Source organism: Perognathus longimembris, chromosome 7, assembly GCF_023159225.1.
Source record: "Perognathus longimembris pacificus isolate PPM17 chromosome 7, ASM2315922v1, whole genome shotgun sequence".
Lineage (NCBI taxonomy): Eukaryota > Metazoa > Chordata > Mammalia > Rodentia > Heteromyidae > Perognathus > Perognathus longimembris.
This window is the reverse complement of record NC_063167.1, coordinates 65,883,536-65,906,908: the sequence shown is the minus strand read 5'-3', so window position 1 is coordinate 65,906,908 and position 23,373 is coordinate 65,883,536. Positions and strand designations below refer to the sequence as shown.

The window sequence follows — 23,373 nt, the reverse complement described above, 5'->3', positions numbered from 1 at the left end:
GAAGTCAGGCCCCATTTTACCACGTGAACCCCATTTTAGAATCGAACCCTGAGCCAATCAGATTTGTACCTGTGTCCTAATCTTGCTTGCTTAAACACCTGATTGTTGTAACCTTGTTCTTTGCCTTTATAAGCCCTGTGTAATCACAGCTCGGGGCTCCCTCCTAACCTCCGCTGTGTTGGTGGGTAGGACGAGGCCCAAGTTGCAGCTCGCTTAAATAAAGCCTTGCCTTGCTTTCGCATTTCGGAATGTCTGAGTCTCGGTGGTCTTCTTGGTGGTGGTCTTGCGACTTGGCACAACAGACAAACCTAAAAAGATCTCTTTATCCAAATCTGTCTCCTCAGCTTTGTTTCTTCAGACATCTGACTGAGCTTTGAATCAAGATCTATTGTTTGATATGACAGGTAGAGTGAGGACATCCTTTTTCCAAGCATGGTCAAATATCAACCTTGGGGAACTCATGTCTATTGCTAGATCCATAGAGGATCTGGACCCTGGCATGGTGAATGAAGTAAAAATAGTTCCATTAAACTTTTTGCACAAATTATCTAAGACTGAAATGGTTTTATGACCAATGACAATCGTCAAAAATGACAAAGGCTGCTGCTACCTAAGTCACAAAGTGGGTTTTCTGGGATTCATGGGCAACTTAGTTTTCCTGTGAAAGGTGACAAAGGGTAAACATAGCCTAACAAAGAGTTTTTCTAGCCCAGATCTCTGATTCCTTCAGGATATTTGTGTTAGAGATCTGAGCAGGTCACCTAAAACATACAAATAGTCTGAGGTGAGAGAAAAAGAGGAATGGTGGGTGTTGGAAATATTTCAGGACATCGGGTGCCATGTGGAAATGACCACAGCTTGAGAGGAACTTGACAGGCAAACTTTTACTCCTGCAAAAAGACAGACTACTGACAGGAAGCCAAGTACATGATTGCGCTACATGAGAAAGTTCACCCGTGTTTTCTTTCTAATGTGAATGCCTCTCTTTGCCTAATTGTCTCGTTTGTTCAGATAAAACCTTAACTCTCTTTAAAACTATCAACCAGAGCCAGGCTGCCTGGGCAGTGCACTAACTTGTAAGAAAAATAACTCTTCGCTTATAACAGGCTATAGCTTAGTATACTGTTGTTGTTCCAAACAGGAGTTCACAAGGCTGAGTAAAAGGGCACGCTAACAGTTCTAGACATCTGTGGGGCTTCTCAGAACCTAGGTTGTATGGTATGTTAGGATAGGCCACCCCTAAAGTGACACAAACACTTTTGTGTTAACTATTTTGACAGGAAAGTTTTGTTTGTTTTTGTTTGTTTGTTTTGCCAGTCCTGGGCCTTGGACTCAGAGCCTGAGCACTGGCCCTGGCTTCTCTTTTGCTCAAGGCTAGCACTCTGCCATTTGAGCCACAGCACCACTTCTGACCGTTTTCTATGTATGTAGTGCTGGGGAATCGAACCCAGGGCTTCACGTATAAAAGGCAGACACTCTTGCCACTGGGCCATATTCCCAGCCCCTTGACAGGAAAGATTTTAATTTCTATATGACGAAGAGCCATATAATAAGCAGCAACCTGTTGAAGGTTTCATTCTTCCTACTGAGTACTCTTGTTTAATGAAGAAGACACTTGGAGCCCACATCTTTCTATGAAAGTAGGAAGGAGATGGATAGGGCAGATGGAGACATGGACGCTGATATAATTAGGTCAGAGCCTCACACAACTCAATGAAAGAACTCTGACTGAAATAGTCCCAGGTAGAATCTCATAGTTAACCCAAGGGCTTGGCCCATGTTTTTCCTTTGTTACAGGATGAGGACTGCCTTACAAAGAACCTTATCTGAGGATCCAGTTGCTTTGGGCAGAAAAGAGCAAGGATGAACAAATGTACCAAGGGCAAAAAGTTGCTAAGAGATGCAGACCCCCAAAAAGCCAGTGAATTTGCAGATTCCAGGTTACATGATGGGCACAACAATTTTTCTGTAGTGCTAGGCATGGTTAACAGCTGCAGAGAAGGCAACCAGAGCTCTGCAGGAAACCTGAGTGGAGAAACTTTCTACTACTGTCACAGAAGCAGCTTCCATGGGTCTTGTCTGTTGCTTGCTTTGTGTGATCTGTGCTGCTGTAACTGAGCTATTTGTGCTCTTCCAATTCTTCCTGATTTCCAACCAGATCAGACTATATGAATTCTTCCCTGACAGAATACAAGACTACATCTCTGATTCCTGGCCACTTGGTTGTTACCTTTCTATTCTATTTCATTTTATTCTAGTCATTCTAGTTCTTTCTATTGTTTGAGATAAGTTATAGCCTCTCGTTGATGTCTCTTCACTTTAATGTTGATCCTACTTCCACACAGCATGGATTGCTTCATGGCTCAGAATTTTAGCTGAATTTTGAGTACAACTACCCAGTGAATGAGCTTGTAGGTGGCTTGAGTGGCCCGAATAGATGGGCAGATCTTGAGGTCAAGATCATTTTCCCAGGATGATTAAAGTTGCTTACTTCCATTAAAAAAGGGAGGCACGAACAGAAAGGGCATCAGGCTTATGGAGAAACTTAGCATAACTGTCCTCCGCAGGCCAGGATTAAGTGAATCAGCTACAGAACTGTGCTCCCCATGGCCCATCGTGATGGCATATCCCAGAAATGGCAAAGGTTTGGCCACAGCACTTAGTCATCAGAGGCAATGGGGATATCATTAACTATAAATATGTATTAAATGCTTCTATCACAGGATATAAGCTAGTAGATGATATATAAAGGAAATTCCTCATAGTTTCACATGGACAATGATAGAGGAACTGTGCTCAAAGTGACCTTTCGGGCCCATAGCCCCCAAACTTCATATATATGGTAACATTTTTATGCGTGTGGGAATGGTCATTTGATTTCTGGGCAGCTGATATTTTTAGATCTTGTTGCTCAAGGAGCACCTCACAAGTCCACTCACACCTAACCATGGCCTAAATAAAGCCCTAGCCAAGCAAAGGCTTGGCGCTCTCTTGAGCCATGTTGTGGGGGGCTGCTGTTCCCTTGTAGTGTATCTCAATTTCACACTAATAATTCTCATGCACTTTGCTATGATCCTTTCTCAGTTCTTTGGGAATAGAGTTTGTCTTCCTTTGCAAGGTGCTTCCAGGCTCCTTTGGTGTCCCACACAGAGACACAAGCACGGGGTACATGTTCATGTTTCAAAAGGCAGAAGTAGGGGCTGGGGATATGGCCTAGTGGCAAGAGTGCCTGCCTCGTATACATGAGGCCCTGGGTTCGATTCCCCAGCACCATATATACAGAAAATGGTCAGAAGTGGCGCTGTGGCTCAAGTGGCAGAGTGCTAGCCTTGAGCAAAAAGAAGCCAGGGACAGTGCTCAGGCCCTGAGTCCAAGCCCCAGGACTGGCCAAAAACAAAACAAAACAAAAAGGCAGAAGTAGAAAAAGAGGTAACTGGTGCCAGATAAAATGAACACCCAGCAGGATAAACATTCTTCCTTGAAGGTGAAGAATAACTTGGCTAACTGGGCCCAGGATACAAAGCTCCTGGTCTTACTAGAGAAGGAATTCAAGGACAGACACAAAGGACTTAGTGGAAGCAGCTTTATTAAAACTAAAAGGAGTGGGCTGGGGATATAGCCTAGTGGCAAGAGTGCCTGCCTCAGATACACGAGGCCCTAGGTTCGATTCCCCAGCACCACATATACAGAAAACGGCCAGAAGCGGCGCTGTGGCTCAAGTGGCAGAGTGCTAGCCTTGAGCAAAAGAAAGCCAAGAACAGTGCCCAGGCCCTGAGTCCAAGGCCCACGACTGGCCAAAAAAAAAAAAAACCAAAGGAGTGAAAGCTTCCTCCTAAGATGGGAGGATGAGCAGGATGGAGAATGAGGGTCTGTCCAGGGGTCCTAAAATTTTGTGCTTTTATCCATCTCTGAGTGTGGTAATTATTTCTTGGAGAGGGTTTGGGGTAAAATATATAGAATTAGCAAGTGGCTAAAAGACATCATCCAGAATTATGACCTGTGGAGTAATTGAAGGACACAAAAATCTCAATACATTATGTCTATAATATAAAGAGCATTAAGAAACTCACTGACGGCTGCTGAATAATAGGAGATGGGAGAGAAGAAAGCAGTAGAAGGGGGTTAATCTGATTAAAGGTAATACATGCATGTGTGAAATTCCATGGTAAAACACCTTGGTACAAGTAATGTACACTTACAATGAATGACAAGTATAGGGGGCAAATACCCACAGGAGGAAAAGGCAGATGTACAGGTGGGAAGAAGGGAAAATACAGTCCAAGTATTCAGGATACATGTATGAAAATAGAACAGTGAAATCTGTTGACGGTTTTAAAGGAGAGGAAGAGTGACAGCGTGGCTGAATTCAATCGAGACCTTGTACAGACATATGGAAATGTCACATGGTGACTCCCTCATATAACGAACATGGTAAAATCTAAAAAAGATTGCAAGATTTTCAGAAGTGTTCAAGTTTTTTTTCAAATGAAGAGCAACATAGAGACAGGAAGTTTTAATTCTGAAGTTTAATTCTGTTTCTGTAGAAAATAAACCCGAGGAGGCAGTGGTTGGATGGAAGCCTTGGCAAAGGACACCTCTAGGTAAGGAAGTATGAGGTAGCTAGTGACTGAACATCCACCATGGCCTTATTTCTGATCCTGCTCTTAAAGGATTCTGGGCTGAGTCCAGAATGCAGGTGGTCTATTGGGAACATGGCGAGAACCCAAGGATGCAGAGTTGGGTCATCACTAAGGCAACTGATTGCTCCTGTCATGAGTACTTCATTTCAGAGCTGCCAGGGCAGAAAGCAAGGAAAAGGGACACACATCTGTCAGAGGCTTTAATCAAGTATTTCCAGGTGCACCCCCCCCCCCTTGCTTTTCTGGTCTGCATGAGTGTGAGCATGCCCAGGTTCCCATGGGCAGCTGCGTGGCCAGGTCCTACACTCCGGGACAGGATGCCAGCTGGGTGAGACACGGAGTTGTTCCAGATGATACTGGACTTCATAACAATAGGTCAAAGGGCTTAAAAGTAGTTGTTCCAGATGATACTGGGCTTCATAACAATAGGTCAAAGGGCTTAAAAGTAAGTGTCCAAATATTCCCAACACAATTAAGGGGGAAACAGCAAGTATGTCAAGCCATTGGTGAAACCAAAATGTTAGAGAGAATGAATGGTGGAGAGGAAGTCACCACAAAGCTCAAGAGGGAATGAATCAAGAAGGAAAGGTGGGAAAAATCAAATAGATTCCACCTCCTCCCCCCACCAAAAATAAAGATGAGAATTGTACCTGGTGACTTCACATCACAAGAATCAAACAGCTAAAGTATGCCAAGTAATAAGTGGAGTGATTTGAGTGGAGCAGTATTAATGACTTGTATTTCTCTGCCCCATTTGTTGCACATTCCTATACTAATGCAGCATGTAGATCAAACTTTCTGATTGGAAAGCAGGGGCAATTTTTGACAGAACAAAATCTTTTTATTCCCTAAAATTACTCATGTGAACAAAATGCTTCATTGCCTCAAGTTTTGAAGCCTATAGTACAGCCTTTCTAAAGACCTAAGTTGAGCGTCTCTTGATTTTTAGTTTTACAGATGGCTCTGGGTGAGAAAGTTGTTTTAGAGAGTGATATGCTCTACATGAAAGAATGATGCCATTGGCTATTAAATTGTGACACTAGCTGCTGAGTTTTAGCCACCAGATGAAAAACTCCTTGACTCTTGAAGATTCCCATTCTTTCTGTAATTATTTTTCTGATACTGGGGTTTGGACTCAGGACCTTGTAATTGCTCATGGCTGGTGTTCTAACACCTGAGCCACACTTCCAGTTCTGCTTTTTCCTGGTTACCTTAGAGATGGAGTCTTCTGGACTTTTCTCTCTGGGCTGGATTTGTACTATAATTTTCCAGACCTCAGCTTCCTGGGTAGCAAGGATTATAGGCATGAGCCATCAGCATCTAGCTGCATCTCTGTATTTTTAGCAAATCAATCCAAACCTCCTGGAATTATTTGAAAAGACTAACCAGGAAGAGACTCTTCTAGATTTTAGTACAATGACAATTTTAAACATGTCTCCAGAACTAAATCTCAACATTAAGAAACATGTCCACAAATCCGATTTTACCAAATTCTGTCCATGACATAAATTTTTTCTCAAAAAGCAGCTTTTTTTCCTCTATTGAACACCTTTAAAAGATAGATTCCTTGAAAAGACCATCCATTCCTATGATGTCTAATGGATCACTTGACATTTTTAAAGGACAAACATAAATGGCATTGTACTTGTGATAAACTGATGGTAATCTTTTGTACAAATACTGAAAGATAATTTTAAAAATATAACAAAAGTAAAAGGACCAATACATAACCCACTTAAAACACAAAATGTTCTATGCCTTAATGAGATTGGAATGAAAAATAGTCACAACACAGGCTTTAGAGTCTCACAGACTTTCCAGCTTGAACCAGATCTCAGACCTTAACTCCTCAGTGCTAGGATAACAGTGGTGAGACACTGGCTTCCAGAAATACACTTAATTTTAATTGAAATATTCTCTGTACTAGAAAGAAGTTTCTGTTGCTTTTATTTTTTTTCAATTGTTTATTATCAAACTGATGTACAGATAGGTTACAGTTTCATACGTTAGGCATTGGATACATTTCTTGTACTGTTTGTTACCTTGTCCCTCATACCCCCCACCCTCCTCCCCCTTTCCCTTCTCCCCCCTCCCGAGGCGTTCAGTTCACTTACACCAAACAGTTTTGCAAGTATTGCTTTTGTAGTTGTTTCTCTTTTTTACCCTGTGTCTCTCAAATTTGGTATTCGCTTTGAATTTCCTACTTCCAATACCAGTAAACACGGTTTCCAATATACTCAGATAAGATTACAGAGATAGTGTAGGTACAACCACAGGAAGGTGATACAAGAACATCATCAAAAATAGAAGCTACAGATACACATAGGACGTTGAAAGTAGTTACAAATGTGATATAACAATTGTTTCCATAACATGGAGTTCATTTCACTTAGCATCATCTTATGTGTTCATAAGGGTATAGCTATTGGGCCTTGTGATGCTCTGCTATTACCTGCCTAAACCTGTACTAATTATTCCCAATAAGGGAGACCATAGAGTCCATGTTTCTTTGGGTCTGGCTCACTTCACTTAGCATAACTTTTTCCAAGTCCTTCCATTTCCTTACAAATGGGACAATGTCATTCTTTCTGATAGAGGCATAAAATTCCATTGTGTATATGTACCACATTTTCCTGTTCCATTCGTCTACTGAGGGGCATCTGGGTTGGTTCCAGATTCTCGCTATGACAAATTGTGCTGCCATGAACATTGTTGTGCTGGTGGCATTACTGTGGTTTTGTTTGTGGTCTTTTGGATAGATACCCAAAAGTGGGGCTGCTGGGTCATAGGGGAGTTCTATATTTAGCCATCTGAGGAATCTCCATACTGCTTGCCAGAGTGGCTGAACCAGTTTACATTCCCACCAACAATGAAGTAGGGTTCCCTTTTGGCCACATCCCCTCCAACAATTGTTATTATTAGTTTTCTTGATACATGACATTCTTGCTAGGGTGAGATGGAATCTCAATGTTGTTTTGATTTTGTTGCTTTTATTTTTTTTGGTACATTTACAAAACATTTTTTATCCTCCTACTTTAGTCTTAGGAAGATACATATAGTCAAATATGAGGAGAACAAGAAACATTGATTTGAAGAATTTTTTTCTTCTTTTTGACAGTAGTAAAGTTTGCTTCTTGTCCCAATCATCCTTTCTTTCCCCTTCAGGAAGAAGTATAATTTAACTCAGCATCTGTTGTGTTCTAGACACAGAGACAGAGGAATTAGTCTCTAGTCAGAATTTGAGCCATTCTTCTGCCTGCAAAGACAGGCCTTTCACTCCTCAAACTCAGCCGCGTTAATTGAGCTTGTGACCACAGGGGACAGGAAAAGGGAAAATTTTCCGATAGAACTTCTGATTGTTCGGGTCCTTCTTGAGAGAGTAATTATCTCAAATTCATCATTTTTTTCAGTTTGGACCAGAATGGGATGGGGTATTCATTGCCCAAGCCCCGAAGATGTCTGTCGGAGTCCTCTAGGTGGCGCTGCAGCCCAGCCTCTACTGCGAAGGTTCCACGTGGTCTTCCAGTTGGACTTCTTTGAAACCATCATGCTCCTTGCTAGATTCAATCTTCATGGGGCCTGCCAAGTCTGAAGTGGTGTCAGCAGCAGGGGGCTCGGTGTGTGGCTGCATCTTGTCCTGGTACTGCACGCCTTCACCTGCAAACCGCAAAAGCTCAAGCTGCTTCTTCCTTCTTCTTCTCCTGGTACAGCAAGTGAACATGCTCATCTTTATCATGATGCAGAATCTCCAGGACTTCCATCTGCTCTTTACAGGCAACGATGGACTCTTCGATGGCGTTGCTGTGCTCTGACAGCCGGCAGCATCGCTGTTACAGGTCATCCACGTGACTCTGGAAGTCCACCTTGTCAGGCAGTTCAGGGATGAAGTAAATTTGCAACTCCCTTTTGGGCACCTGTGTGTTCCGCTTCCTCTTCCCAAACAGGCCATGGGTCCTCGTCCTGGGGAAGAGGGCCTGTTGCTCCAGGTTGGTCTGGCACAGGGCTCCCAGGTTGGCTAGGCACGTGCAGCAGGCCTGCTGCTCCTGCAGCTGCTGGCTGACTTTTACCGTTCTAGATTCAGCAGCTGATAGTGCTTTCTGGTAAAAATCCCTCCTGACTTGAGGGCTGTCCACATCGTCAGGGACAGTCACACCGAGTGGGGTTGCCTCCTCCCCCCCTTTCTTCCCCATTGCTCACTCCTTGGCCTTCTGGAGGGAAAGCCATGAAGCTCAGCTGGGCCTGCAGTTGCTCCTTCTGTTGCCTTGCTGCTTCTAGGCACTTCAGAGTGTCCTGTAACTGTTCCCTTTCCGTCTGGGCCAGCAACTTGCTCTGTAGTTGCTCCTGTTTCAGCTGCTCCAGCAGCTGGGTCTGCCTCTGCAGGTGCTGCTGCAGGGCTTCCTTCTGTGAGCTCAGCTGCTGATTAGAGGCTGTGTGCTGATCACAGGTGGCTCTGAGTTCCTGCAGCTCGGTCCAGTACTGGTCATGTAGCTCCTGCAGCTCCTGAGCTGCTTGGCTCGCTATCTCAGCCACGTCTTTCCATTTGTGCAAATCCTTCTCTTGCTGCTCCAGCTTCTCCTGCAGATGTTTCTTTGGGTGCTTCTCTGGGCTCAGGACACTGGCAAGCTCCTCCTTCTCACCACTCAGCCTGTGGAAAGCATCCTGCAGCTGCACCAGCTGATCTTGGATCTCTCTGTCATGCACATGTGTGCATCTTGCTGTCTGTTACCCTGTGCTGATCCTCGGCATGCCGAGGAATGGGTTCCTCAGCCTTTTTCTCCAGTCTCCACAGCCGCTCCTGTTGCTCCAGGTTCTGGAGATGGGGGCTGTGTTTTTCCTGCACCTGAATGTGAAGCTGTTGCTTCAGGTCCTTTAACTCTTTCTGCATCTGGAAGGCCTGGGCCTGCAGCTACTGCTCAGCCTGAGCCAGTCCTGCAGGGGACGACAGCGCTGTCAGTTGTTTTCTAACTTGCTCCAGCTTTACCTCCACTTCGGACACCTGCCTCTCTCTCCCCTTGCTCTCCCTCCTCTCTTAGTTGTTTCATCTCTTCCAATTGCTGCTGGACCATCTCTTCCCACATGTCCCTCTCCCTCCTTAGGTACTTGGCAAAGGTGTCTCTTTCCAACCTTATTGTCTTCACCAGCCTTGTCAGGTTGTCCTCTTGCCTTTTGAGCACTGCCCACTCCTCTAGTGCTTGTTGAAGCTTGTCAATTCTGTTCTTCATGTTGACCTTCTGGGTCCAGAGCACTTCCAGCTTCCTCTGCAGATCACTGTTTCCTCCCTCCAAATCACAACTCCTGCTCTTTTCCTGGTCTTTGATGTGCTGTAGATTCTTCTTTTTAGTGTCATCCTGCTGGGTGGTGACTGTGGACAATGCCCTCTCTAGCTCTCCAATGTGCTGCTGTGCAGCCTGCAGGCGGCTTGTGAGACCTTCATGCTCCATTTTTCTCACATTGGCCACCTGCCACATGTGGGCCAGGGCAGAGTGTAAATTATCGTGAAACCAACATGTGTGTGGTTCGCTTGTGGACTTTCAACTGTTTTAAGTGCTTCTCGCTCATGGACTCTCTTCCAATTCTCTTTTTGTTGTTCATGCTGCAGGTTTTTCTTTTCCTTCAGTTGTTTGATCTCATGTGAGAGCTGTTGGTTTCTTAACTTGCTGGAGTCCAGGGCAAGCACCAGTGTTGGTAGCGCCTCTGCATATCCTCGGTGTTATTGGGACATGTGAGACTCTCCACCCTGGCAGCTCTGAGGCTGCATGAAGGCAGGGGAGGCTCCGGGTAGGTGTGGTCTTTGGCAGGATCCTCAGTTGGTAGACCATCCCCAGTGGCGATAGTCTTGGGGTGATAGCTCTTTATAGTTTTCTTGTTTGTGTTGAGTTGTGCAGGTCCTCTTACAGGACATTTCTGCTGGTATTCTTGCCATAGTTGATTTCCTGCAGGTTGTTCATTTTGTCTGTTTTGTTCAGACCTCGGAGCAGGGAAGACAGAGGGGCCACATTCCCAGGCGGTCTGAAATCACCTCTACAATCACCAACAATGTCTATTTACTACTGTAACTCCTAACTCACTCTGATTCTCACAGTCACCACTCAGCCACCTCTACCTCCCTCAATGGCTGGGAGTGATGTAAGCCAACAGAGGGAACACCAGTGCTACTAGGCAGCAGAGGATGTGGGAGTGGCCCCAAGTCTGGCATCCCATTGGTCAGAGAGAAGTGTGAAATAATAGAGGGTGTGGCCAGAATCTTGTGATCCAGGCAGAATGGGTGGAGTCCTGATGACAGCCGCTCCTGCAGCCCTATCAACATCTAAATCTGTACAGGGTGCTTGTGGGCAAGACTGGGACTTGCTTTAGCTGGATAGGTGCTCAGTTTTACATGTACCTTTGCTGGCTTCCCTCACACAACAATTGTGGCCAATAAATAGACCCCCACAGCTTGCTCCAATGGCTCTGAGGCCCCGCCCCCTCAAGCTGGTGATCACATTCCCCACTGGCTTCCATGTCCAATCAAATCATTGATTTGATTCTTTTTGGGGGCCAGAGTTCTCCCTCCCCAATCAAACAGGAAAGGTACAGCAAATCCAGCAGATAAGAACAGGCTGCCTGTACAAAGGTCTGGGCAGAAAAGCTACAATAACCCACCAAGGAGGGGTAACTATAACAAAGAATCCTGTCCCTGTTGACCACATTAATTAACACCTGGTAAGACTTATCTTTAGGGGAATTTCTGAATATCTCTGAAGAGTCCATCATGAGCCATCTGTTGGATATTGTCCCACTGCCTTTTTCACATGAGAGTGATGGATGCCTGATATTTTCCTGTATCTTCAATAACTGATGGTGTCGTTGGCACTGCGGAGTAAGGTCCTTGTCACTTGGGCTCCAATTCAGGAGCATGATGCCCTTTTACCCAATCTAGCTGTCCAGAGAACAAAGCGTGGGTGGAGTTTTTCTAAGGGGGGCCAGTGGGCCTCGGCCACCAAAGGTCAGCCATGTGAAAGAACACCTTGCCTAACTTGCAGTGACTGTACCAGGTTAGAGTTAGACATTTCTGTTAATATAGCTTCCCCAAGTTTAGGAAGCAAAGAGGGTAGTATCCCATGAATTATTTCACAAGGGAGTGAATCCTCTAACAGAGGTGTAGTTGGCTTGAAGCAGTGCAAAGGGGAGGGGCTTGCCCAGTCCTAGCCAGTCTCTGTAACTGAAGTTTCCTTAAAGATCCTATGCAGTCTTTCCAGCCATTCTGAACTCTGATATAAATTCCAGTTTATTCTTAGGGCCTTAGCTAATAATTGAGTATCTTGGGTGGTGAAGGCCTGGCTATTGTCGCACCCCAGTGCTATGGGTAAGCCAAATCGAGGCTTTGCAGATGAGCTATGTTGAGGGATTCCTGGTGCCTGTCATATTGGTGCTGTGAAAACTTGAACCTCCTTTCAATCTGCTTTTCCTCTAGGGTGTCTGTTATCAAACACCCACTAGGCAGATCACATAACCTTTCCTTCAAACCCTTCTAACCTTAGAAGCTTTTTTCCAATATCTGGGATCAACTGGGTAAAGAAGGCTATGTTGTGGGCTCTCTGGTTCTCTGGGGCCTCAGGATCTATAGGTGTATACGTCCTATAGACCTCCAGGGTCATTCAAGAAGAGCAGCAGGGAACTCACTGGGAAGTTGTACAGTCTCAATCACCTTAGATAAATTACTTGGCTTCAAGGCTGTTGCGCCTGTCCTGACTAACACACTTTGGTGATAATTCTTAAGTGCCTCCCTACCTTGATCTTTGGTATCCAACGAGATTGAGCGGGCACAAGGAAAAACTGGTTTGAAAGAGTCTCGGACATCATTGGGGGACACTATATAGTCTAAGGAATGCCATCAATGCACTCTGCCAGATGTGGTCTATTTCTTCCAAAAATGTCAAGTGAGAATAGGTGCTGTTAGTGGTGCTGTGGCTCACATGGTAGAGCTCTACACTTGAGCAGAAGAGCTCAGTGACAGCACCCAGGCCTGGATTTCAAACCCTATAGGAGAGAGAGAGAGAATAGGTGCTGTTATTTGACACATATGGCAGACCGCACATCTCTTCTTTCATGATGTCTCTTTAGGTCTCCACACCTATGTACCTGCTATCATGTGGGTAGTAATTATGGTGAAATATGTCATGTCATACATTCAAGTAAAAAGTAACCGCTCAGTATAGAGAACAATAAAATACATACTTAGAGAAAATAAACCTCACTCGAATTTTCAGAGGCTCTTATTTACTCCCGGGAATCGACTCTCTCTCTTTTTTCTTCCCCAAAGTCACTTCCCTGCATTTTTTGTGTTCATTTCATAGATTTCTTAATGATTTGTTGATATTTGCAACTGTACAAAGCATATTAAATTTGTAATTCTTACTATTGAGATAGATAGAATCTAGTTCGATCTTTGAGTGGAATCTTTAGGCCTACAATCCATATAAAAACCTTTCTCCTCCTCCTTTTGATCTTTCTATTCTTCCTTTCCCAACCATACTGCAAGAGCTTCCCAGTTGACAGAATTACAAGTGCATACAAAACCTGGTTTAGTCCTTTCTTGTTTGTAATTTAATTGCCTTATTTATTGTCTGACAGTATCATAAAGTTAACTGACCCATATTTATTTCTCAATGTATTTTAATTTCTTTCTGTTCTACTCACAGAGTGTTTGAAATTCCGTCTTTGGCCTAAGGAAGTACCTCTTTGAAAATAGGCATAAAATACATATTTGCAGTGCTCTGCATCACTGTCCATAAAAGAAATGCAAATCAAAACAACATTGAGTTTCCATCTCACCCCAGTAAGAATGTCATATATCAAGAAAACTAATAATAACAATTGTTGGAGGGGATGTGGCCAAAAGGGAACCCTACTTCATTGTTGGTGGGAATGTAAACTGGTTCAGCCACTCTGGCAAGCAGTATGGAGATTCCTCAGAAGGCTAAATATAAAACTCCCCTATGACTCAGCAGCCCCACTTTTGGGTATCTATCCAAAAAACCACAAACAATCACAGTAAAGCCACCAGCACAACAATGTTCATCGCAGCGTAATTTGTCATAGCTAGAATCTGGAACCAACCCAGATGCCCCTCAGTAGACGAATGGATCAGGAAAATGTGGTACATATACACAATGGAATTTTATGCCTCTATCAGAAAGAATGACATTGCCCCATTTGTAAGGAAATGGAAGGACTTGGAAAAAATTATACTAAGTGAAGTGAGCCAGACCCAAAGACACATGGACTCTATGGTCTCCCTTATTGGGAATAATTAGCACAGGTTTAGGCAAGTCACAGCAGAGGATCACAAGAGCCCAATAGCTATACCCTTATGATCACATAAGATGATGCTAAGTAAAATGAACTCCATGTTAAGGAAACAATTGTTATATCACAGTTGTAACTACTTTCAACATCCCATGTGTATCTGTAGTTTCTACTACTGTTGATGTTATTATATCACCTTCCTGTGGTTGTATCTACACTATCTCTGTAATCTTATCTGAGTATATTGGAAACTGTGTATACTGGTATTGGAAGTAGGAAATTGAAAGGGAATACCAAAATCGAGAGACACAGGGTAAAAAAAGACAAACAACTACAAAAGCAATACTTGTAAAACGGTTTGGTGTAAGTGAACTGAACACCTCATGGAGGGAAAGGGAAGGGGGAGGAGGGAGGGGGAATGAGGGACGAGGTAACAAACAGTGCAAGAAATGTATCCAATGCCTAACGTATGAAACTGTAACCTCTCTGTACATCAGTTTGATAATAAAAATGTGAAAAAATACATATTTTGCTAAAGGTATCGGTAATGAAAATAATAATCTGATGAAGGGGTATCAAGGTTACAAAGTTTGTCAAAGATGTCACCCTTCTGTTACTTTGACATTGGATCTTTTTTTTGGTTTTGTTTTGTAATTGCTAATATACCGTCAGTTTATTGTTAAACCTTTAATATTATTCTGTAAAGCACAGCCATTTATCTAATATATTACTATTTTCAAATTCAACTCTCAGAATTTTTTTGATTATAGATTAATGGATTTTCATTAGGTATTCATTCATGACTCTAATGTTCTTTGAGTATATACATCCTCTCAAGTAAAGTAGAAAATCAAGAAGCTTTATTGATTTCATGCTTCTCTCCACTGAATCCCATTGTTTTCCAAGAGTCTGTGCACTGTTTTTATAGAGGCTGTCCTTTAGCTTTTTCTCTCAGGGCTGGTACTGTACCACTTGAGTCATAGCTCTATTTCAGCTATATTTTGGCCAGTCCTGGGCCTTGAACTCAGAGCCTGAGCACTGTCCCTGGCTTCTTTTTTGCTCAAGGCTAGCACTCTGCCACTTGAGCCACAGCGCCACTTCTGGCCATTTTCTGTATATGTGGTGCTGAGGAATCAAACCCAGGGCCTCTTGTATAAGAGGCAAGCACTCTTGCCACTAGGCCATATTCCCAGCCCCTAGTTCAGCTTTTGGTGGTTGATTATTATGAACTTTCTTGCCAGGGCTAGCTTCAAATCTTGATCCCCAGATTTCAGCCTCTTGAGTAGCTTGGATTACAGGCATGAGCCACAGGTGCCCAGATTTCATAGTCTTTTTAGTTTTGATTTCACAATTGAATAACAAAATATGAAGTAATTGTCTGATCTGGCTTAATTTTTTATGGTAATCTCAAGTTTGATCCAACTAAAAAATAACTATATATATATATATATATATATATATATATATATATATATATATCTTACCCCATTCGCTTCATTTGAGAGAGACAGAGAGAAAGGGAAAAAGAGAGGGAGAGAGAGAACACTTTTGCTCTCTGAGTTTGAGTAAAGCATAAAGCTAAAAAATTAAAATGAAGTTTTCTTGTTACATTAATTCTGCTTAATTATAAGTGGTACACATTTAATTATTAAATGATCCTATGATGTATTCAAAGAAAGAAAATATATTAGATCAAAAGTGTTGTTTTTGTTAAGCTCTCTTTCACAGGGAGTCACCATACCTCACAGTTCAAAGTGTATTCTATAAATCAGTAACATTGTACTGACGTGTAATTGCAATTTACTATGCAGCAAAATGGTTCAAGAAGAAAATTACGTAAAGTGTGTCTATTTACCTTGTATAGGCAATTGCTTACGTTACATTGTACTTTGATAAAAATGCTCATGTATGTATAGGAATGTAACAGCGCAACATGCTGCTAGCCCAGGCACAAAGTATTAAAATTCTTTTGTGAAGATTGGTGGTTGTATTAAAAACTGGGTTGTGCCATTATACCTCAAAAAAAGTGTTGTTTTTTGGAAATGCAGGTGGAATTCAGTTATAAAATACATTATTATAATTTACTGTAGGTTTTAGATGAAAGAAGACCCATAGTAGTAGCTGAAAATAAGAATATGTGTTAACCATTTTAGTAAACATTTACTTTACTACTTTTATTGAAAATGACATTTATCAAAGTAATTATCAGAAGAGAATGAGAAATATTTTCATTATGGTTTTTAGAAAAGTAATTTTACATAGAAAAATAATTGTAACATGTATAAGCATTTCATAATTAAAATTATTTTGTTTAATAAATTACTATATGACAACCAGTATAGTGAACATTCCAACATTAAATACTTTTTCCAAAAATTTCTGCTAAAATACTTTCCACCCAAACCTATGAGTCACAAATAATAAGAAAAGTGGAAAGATGAAAGTCTTCACCATCTTGCATTTGACACAGAGAAATACAGTAAACATCAAAGCGATTGCAACATACTTACAGATTGGGAATTTTCCAATTCAGCAATAGCTGATTACGTTACAGATTCAGCCACAAAGTATTTCTTGTAATTTAAATCACAGTCACAACTTAGAAGCTATCTTTTGGAAGACTTCATTTAAAGTTAATCAGAGTTTAGGCTGGGAAGTTTAAGCTCAATGATCCAACATCCAGTAAACACTTTCTTGTGGTATCCTCTCTTGTTGGAAAGGCAAATAAAGAGACAAGATGGAGTCAGAAGACTGACTTTGGACCTTGTCATGCAGTAGTAGGTACTCTTTGATGATGCACAGATCCACAGTTGGCCATAAACAATCTGAACTTCTTCCTTGAAGAGCATAAAGAGGTAAATTATCAAACTGTATTTCCCCTCTATTTTCCATTCTTCCCATGGTTTAGTGGAGAAGGAACTGCAATAATGTCCTATAACTCACATTTTCCCCAGCCAAAGCAGGCAGTCAGGAGAAGCAAGTTCTCCGGTTCTTTCATTCCTCCTGAAAAATACATATCATGCGTCCTTTAAACTAATCTTCAGGTGAAGCTCATAGAGAGGTGGGTGGGCTGTCTCTTAATGTTAAACTTTATTGATTACATGTGCTCAGTAGTAGGTATGACATAGTGAATCAAGAAACATAAAGGGTTTGCTCACTGCTGGACAAGCACTAGTGGAACCAGCAAGTTATTAAAATGGCATCACACGCATGCCAACAATTAGTAGCTTACCTCGAGGTGTGAGCAATTAAGTTAGATCCAAAACTTAAATCCCAATTACATTTGTTTGCTTCTCTTTAAGGGTTGGTCTATAAAAGTACAACTTCCATTTTCTTTGTTTTTTGAGGTGCGAGTAGGGGACAGTTATGGGACTTGAACTCAGGGCTTGGGTGCTGTCCCTGAGTGTTTTGCCCAAAGCTAGAGCTCTACCACTTTGAGACAGAGTGCCACTTCCAGTTGTTTTTTGTTTTTTGTTTTTGTTTTTGTTTTTGTTTTTGCCATTCCTGGGCTTGGACTCAGGGCCTGAGCACTGTCCCTGGCTTCTTTTTGTTCAAGTCTAGTCTTCTACCTCTTGAGCCACAGCGCCACATCTGGCTGTTTTTTCCTGTTTATGTTGTGCTGAGGAATCGAAGCCAGGGCTTCATGCATGCTAGGCAAGCCCTCTACCACTAAGCCACATTCCCAGCTCCTGCTTCCAGGTTTTGAGTGGTAAATTGGAGCTAAGAGTCTTTTTTTTTTCTTTTTTCAAATTTTTATTATCAAACTGATGTACAGAGAGGTTACAGTTTCATACATTAGGTGTTGGATACATTTCTTGTACTGTTTGTTACCTTTTCCCTCATACCCCTCTCCCCCCCCCCCCCCCCCGGAGCTAAGAGTCTTATGGAGACCTTTCTGCCTGGGTTGGCTTCCAACTGTGATCTTCAGATTTCAGCCTCCTGAGTAGCTAGAATTACAGCTATGAGCTACTGATGCCCAGCTAAAGGTACAACTTCCTAAATGGCTATTTTGGGGGTAAATATTTTTGTCATTTTTAAGTAGCTATCCATAGGAGTTGCAGTTGAACAAAGCAGTTTATGGATATAACATCTTGATCATATTCACCCCATTAATCATTCCTTCCCATCCCTTCCTACCCACATTTCCCCTTATTCTTCTCAGTTTTGTAGGATATTTATTCATTGCTTTCTTGACTGCATTCTACCCGACCTATTTTCCCCCCAGGGGCTTTAGAAATATTTAACTTAGACCAAAGTTTATTACTTCATAATATAGTTTAAAATGGTAATTTTGTTTTTGCTATTTTCCAAGCTTCATTTGAGGCATCTAAGAGATCTCATATGTTCGCAGTCACCTAAAAATTTTCATGTAAATTTTGATGTCCGGATTTTATTATTTTAGTTTCTATAGAAAATATTCTCTAGAGAAAAGCACTGTTCTGGTTTTGGTAAAGAAATAGAGAGCCATCAAGAAGGCCAGGTCTAGGGCTGGGGATATAGCCTAGCAGCAAGAGTGCCTGCCTCGGATACACGAGGCCCTAGGTTCGATTCCCCAGCATCACATATACAGAAAACGGCCAGAAGCGGCGCTGTGGCTCAAGTGGCAGAGTGCTAGCCTTGAGCGGGAAGAAGCCAGGGACAGTGCTCAGGCCCTGAGTCCAAGGCCCAGGACTGGCCAAAAAAAAAAAAAGAAGGCCAGGTCTAGAGGTACATGAACTGATGGAAAGGTGAATGCTAGAATGAGACATTCATCTCTATATTTTTGTTGCACTTTGAAAACAAAAATGTACTTGGGCTCTTATCATGTTAACCAAAAATAATCCATTTCTCAGTCAGTCTCATTTCACTACAAGCAATAATTTTACACACAGGTGCCAGAGGCTCTATAGAGTTCAAAAAAAAAAAATCCAGTGTTGATCTTGCAGCCCTCTTGCAGTGTACTTTGGTGGTGTAATCTTTCACTCACTGACTTGAGTGGAAATCTCATTTCTCCTTGTAAGTCCCTTGTTCTGAATTGTAATTAGTTTACTTTGTTGAATTTTTCCAATATCTTCTCTTTTTCCAGTTTCTTGTGGTTATTTTTTTTATTGCCAGTCCTGGGGCTTGGACTCAGGGCCTGAGGAGTGTCCCTCCTCTTGTCTCTTCTACCAACACTAATCCCAATGCCATGCAGGATCCCAGCTATCTCCTCAGTAATCTTCCTGTCTCCATTCTTGGGCTCACACATTCTTGCAAAACATGGCCCTCAGACTGATGTGAAAATCTTTGATTTCCATAGTTTCCCCCATGGTACACTGCTCAATTACTTCTCATCTACAGAACAGGGTCCCACATATTCCTATCCTGTATCTCTTTCTCCTTGGTTTTGTCCATGCATTACTCTCTTGCCTCAACTCTAAACAAATTCTACATTAAAATGTATGGATAAGAAATATGGTTTCCCTCATCGGGAATAATTAGTACATGTCTAGAATAGTCATAGCATAAAAGCACAATAACTCAATAGCTAAGTATATACACATAAGATGATACTAAGTAAAATGAAGCCCAAGTTATGGAAATAAGTGGTTTACCAGTGTCGTCGTTATGTTCAATGTACCATCTAAAATTGTGCCACTTTCTCTTTTCTTCCCCAGGTTTTTACCCCTGAGGTCACGGTTACTGATTTCCGTACCCTGGGTACTGTATACGTGTTTATTGGAACTAGGGAAGGGAAGGGGAACATCCTAATGGAGAGACAAAGAGTGAAAGATGACCCAGTGCAACAGCAATACTTCAAAATTATATTCCATAGTCCAACTGTACAACTCATGGGCGAAGCACGTTGGGAGGGGGAAAGGAGGGAGAGAAATGAGCCAGTAGCTACCAAGTTTGAGGAAAAATTTACTCACTGCTTTATGTCTGAAACTGTAACCCCTTTGTACATCACTTTGACAATACATAAATTAATTCAAAAGGAAGAAATACTAAACTGTGAGGAAGATGTTTTTCCTTTAAATTTCTCTGCTTTTCTGAATACCAAACAAGTCTGTAGAGTTTTTTAGTGTATCATTCTAACCAGCTGTTTGGTGTCGGCTCTGTTATCTGAGAGCACCTTTGTGTCTCTCATTGTCTTTCGACATGGTTTACACTTGATTATCATATCTGCTTCAGATTCTAAGGTCACGTGTACTGTGGTTGTGTTTGTACCACTGCATCTGGTGATGTCTGATTCAATATGAGCATGGAATGGAGTAAGCCTTGAGAAATAGGAGCCAGTTGAATGAAAGCAGCCTTTCTCCTTTCTCTGTGGTGTCATCTAGACAGGAAAATATTCCTAAAGGGGGATCTGAGAATAAACATTTCCCATTTTTCCCATAAGAGGAGAGAAATATATTCTATACATAGCATCAACCTGCTAAAGGGCACAATGAGACTCAGTCTTATTGGGTTAATCATCATTTAACCTAGGTTAGAGAATAGGTTGATTAAAAATCAATAAGATTGAGGGAGAGGTAATAAACAGTACAATAAATGTCCCCAAGGCCTAACGTACGAAACTGTAACCACTCTGTACATCACTTTGACAATAAATTAAAAAAAAAACTCAAGAATTCTTCTGCACCTTTATCATTTAATAATGCTCAAGTAAAAGCTTGAACATGCTACGTGTTGCATACCGGTTAGAAATCACCTTGGTTAAAAGTTCATTTCTGGTTCTTTTACTCTTGACCACATCTTCTCTTCTTAGTACCTTCACTGAGAAAGTTTGAAGGAAATAGAAATCAGAAAACTAACTCCAATTCCTGGTGGGTACAAACTCTTCTTCAGGTACCTCCTTGTATGGTAGGTGCTCATATCATTTGATTAAATTAGGACTCAAAACTATCCACTCATCCTCCATAGCTATGGTCTTCTTTCACTTGATTAGACTCATTAATAGTAGTTATGGACTCCGGAAGTGGGAAGTGGGTCCGGGCTTGGCCTGTGCTCGGTGAGGACCCCAGGCAGGGTCGGGCCGGGCTCCAGGACGCTCAACGTCCTGTCCGTCCCAGGCCCCAGCTCCCAGCAGCAGCGTGCCACCTCTGGGGGCCACAGCACGGTCCCTTTAGAGCAAGGCAAAAGTCTAACGGATTCGATGCGACCGGTCACAAGTGGAAAAGACCTCACGGGCTTGAAAAGGAAGCTGGTTGAAGTCGCTGAAGAAGAACTGAAGCAACACCCCAAGAAAGAGGATTGTTGGATCTAAGAGGGCCTGTTATAATGTCAGCTCATACCCGGAATATCACCCTGGTGGAGAACATGAACGCGTGAGAGCTGCAGGAGCAGGTGGGACTGATCTTTTCCAGCGGGTTCACCGTTGGGTCAATTCGAAATCCATGCTGAAGGAATGCCTGGTTGGCAGCATAGCAGTGAAGCCCACTGCCACGAAAGGTTTGCTTCCGAAGAGGCCGTTGACAGATCCGCCTGGCAACGGAGAGTCCCGCTTCTCCAAGCTCTCACTGGTTCCAATCAGACTCTTTCCTCACTGTCGTCATATATGCTCAGCAGGATATCAGTTTAGAATCAGTGGTCATTGATCATCAGGGTGGTTCCTCTAAAGCAGATACAATCAGTAAGGACTATGTGGTCTTATCCATATCCGACTAAGCCCTGAGGCTCAGGAAGACTTTTCTGTGCGGGTTGTGGAGAACATGGGGAAAACAGCGATGATCCTTAAGAAAAGGGACAGTCCCTCGTGGAAGTGCCCTGGCCATCCCCTGGAGCAGCGTAATTCATTTATTCCAAGTTGAGATGCAGGTCTGCCCTACAGGAAGGGCCGCCTGGTTTCCAAGGCAGCAGTTGCTCCTGACAGGACACGAAGCTCTTCTGTGGGGTGCGGCCTGCAGGCGCCCATCTGCAGGTACCGGCCGGGCCCCATGTCTACCCCAGGCTAACGGTCGCCACACCAATAGTAAGGCCATACACACCAGCATCTGACTCCTCCGTCTCGCAGTTCAAAGATCCCCTTCTTCCTAACAATAAATACATGGACTTTTGGATCCAATTTCTCCTTCCAGACTCTTCACATGACAGCTTGATCATCTTCAGATGGGAGGTTTGGTTTCTGTAAGCAGTCCTGAGGGCACTTTTAAAATATCCAAACTGGGGCTGGGGATATGGCCTAGTGGCAAGAGTGCTTGTCTCATATACATGAGGCCCTGGGTTCAATTCCCCAGCACCACATATATAGAAAATGGCCAGAAGTGGCACTTTGGATCAAGTGGCAGAGTGCTAGCCTTGAGCAAAAAGAAGCCAGGGACAGTGCTCAGGCCCTAAGTCCAAGACCCAGGACTGGCCAAAAAAAAAAAAAAAAAAGAAAAGAAAATATCCAAACTGCAGGAAGGAGAAGATCTCTTTTTATTGGCAGCGGGAACGGGCTTCACACCAATGGTTAAAATTCTGAATTATGCTTTGACTAACATATCCAGTCCCAGGAAGATAAAGTTGATGTTCTTCAATAAAACAGAAGATACAATTTGGAGAAGCCAATTGGAGAAATTAGCAATTGATAATGAAAGATTTGATGCTGAATTTGTTCTCTCAGCACCTGCTCTGGAATGCAATGGCAAAGGAGGATACATTTCACCAGTTCTTCTTTCTGAGTGTTTGAAAAGAAATCTAGAAAACTCTATAAAGTCCTCCTGTGCATTTGTGAACCAGCGCCAAGCACTGAAGGCAGGATCGGGTGGCTGCACGATCTCCACTTTTCCGCGGATGAGATCCATAGATTAACGGCATCATGAACTTTCTCTGTCTCAAATTCAACCGGGTTATCTTCCGAGAAGATTGGCATTTTTGTAAGTGACCCTTTCTTGTATGTCCTGAAGGTTCACTAGAGTCCAGGCTTCCATTTCTTTTTTTTTTTTTTTTTTTTTTTTTTGGCCAGTCCTGGGCCTTGGACTCAGGGCCTGAGCACTGTCCCTGGCTTCCTTTTGCTCAAGGCTAGCACTCTGCCACTTGAGCCACAGCACCACTTCTGGCCGTTTTCTGTATATGTGGTGCTGGGGAATCGAACCCAGGGCCTCATGTATACGAGGCAAGCTCTCTTGCCACTAGGCCATATCCCCAGCCCCGAGGCTTCCATTTCTTAAATGAAATCCAGTGTTCCCTTGCTGCAGGTAACTTCTTGGTCTAGTTTTTTACTACTGATATTTATTCTAACAGCCAGTCCATGCAAGAATGATGTGCAGGATTCTGTGTTATGGATCACAAATTTCCTTACGTTCAGATTGTATCACTGTTCTACCATACCACTTGTCAACGGTCACTTTATGTTTCTATGCTATTGTAATGTATTATTCGCAATAGGTTCTCTTTGACTCAGGAATTGATCATATATGTCTTTGTTATTAATATTAAAATGTGAAATATGATGATTTATTATGACCCAAACAAAAGTTTAGTATGTATGGCATTGATGCAG

General features: G+C 42.6%; 1 pseudogene; it reads left to right on the top strand.

Annotated features, from left to right (window-relative positions):
- Positions 1–11,477: 11,477 nt before the first annotated feature.
- LOC125355718 lies at positions 11,478–22,790 on the top strand (annotated as a pseudogene).
- The last annotated feature ends 583 nt before the right edge of the window (positions 22,791–23,373 follow it).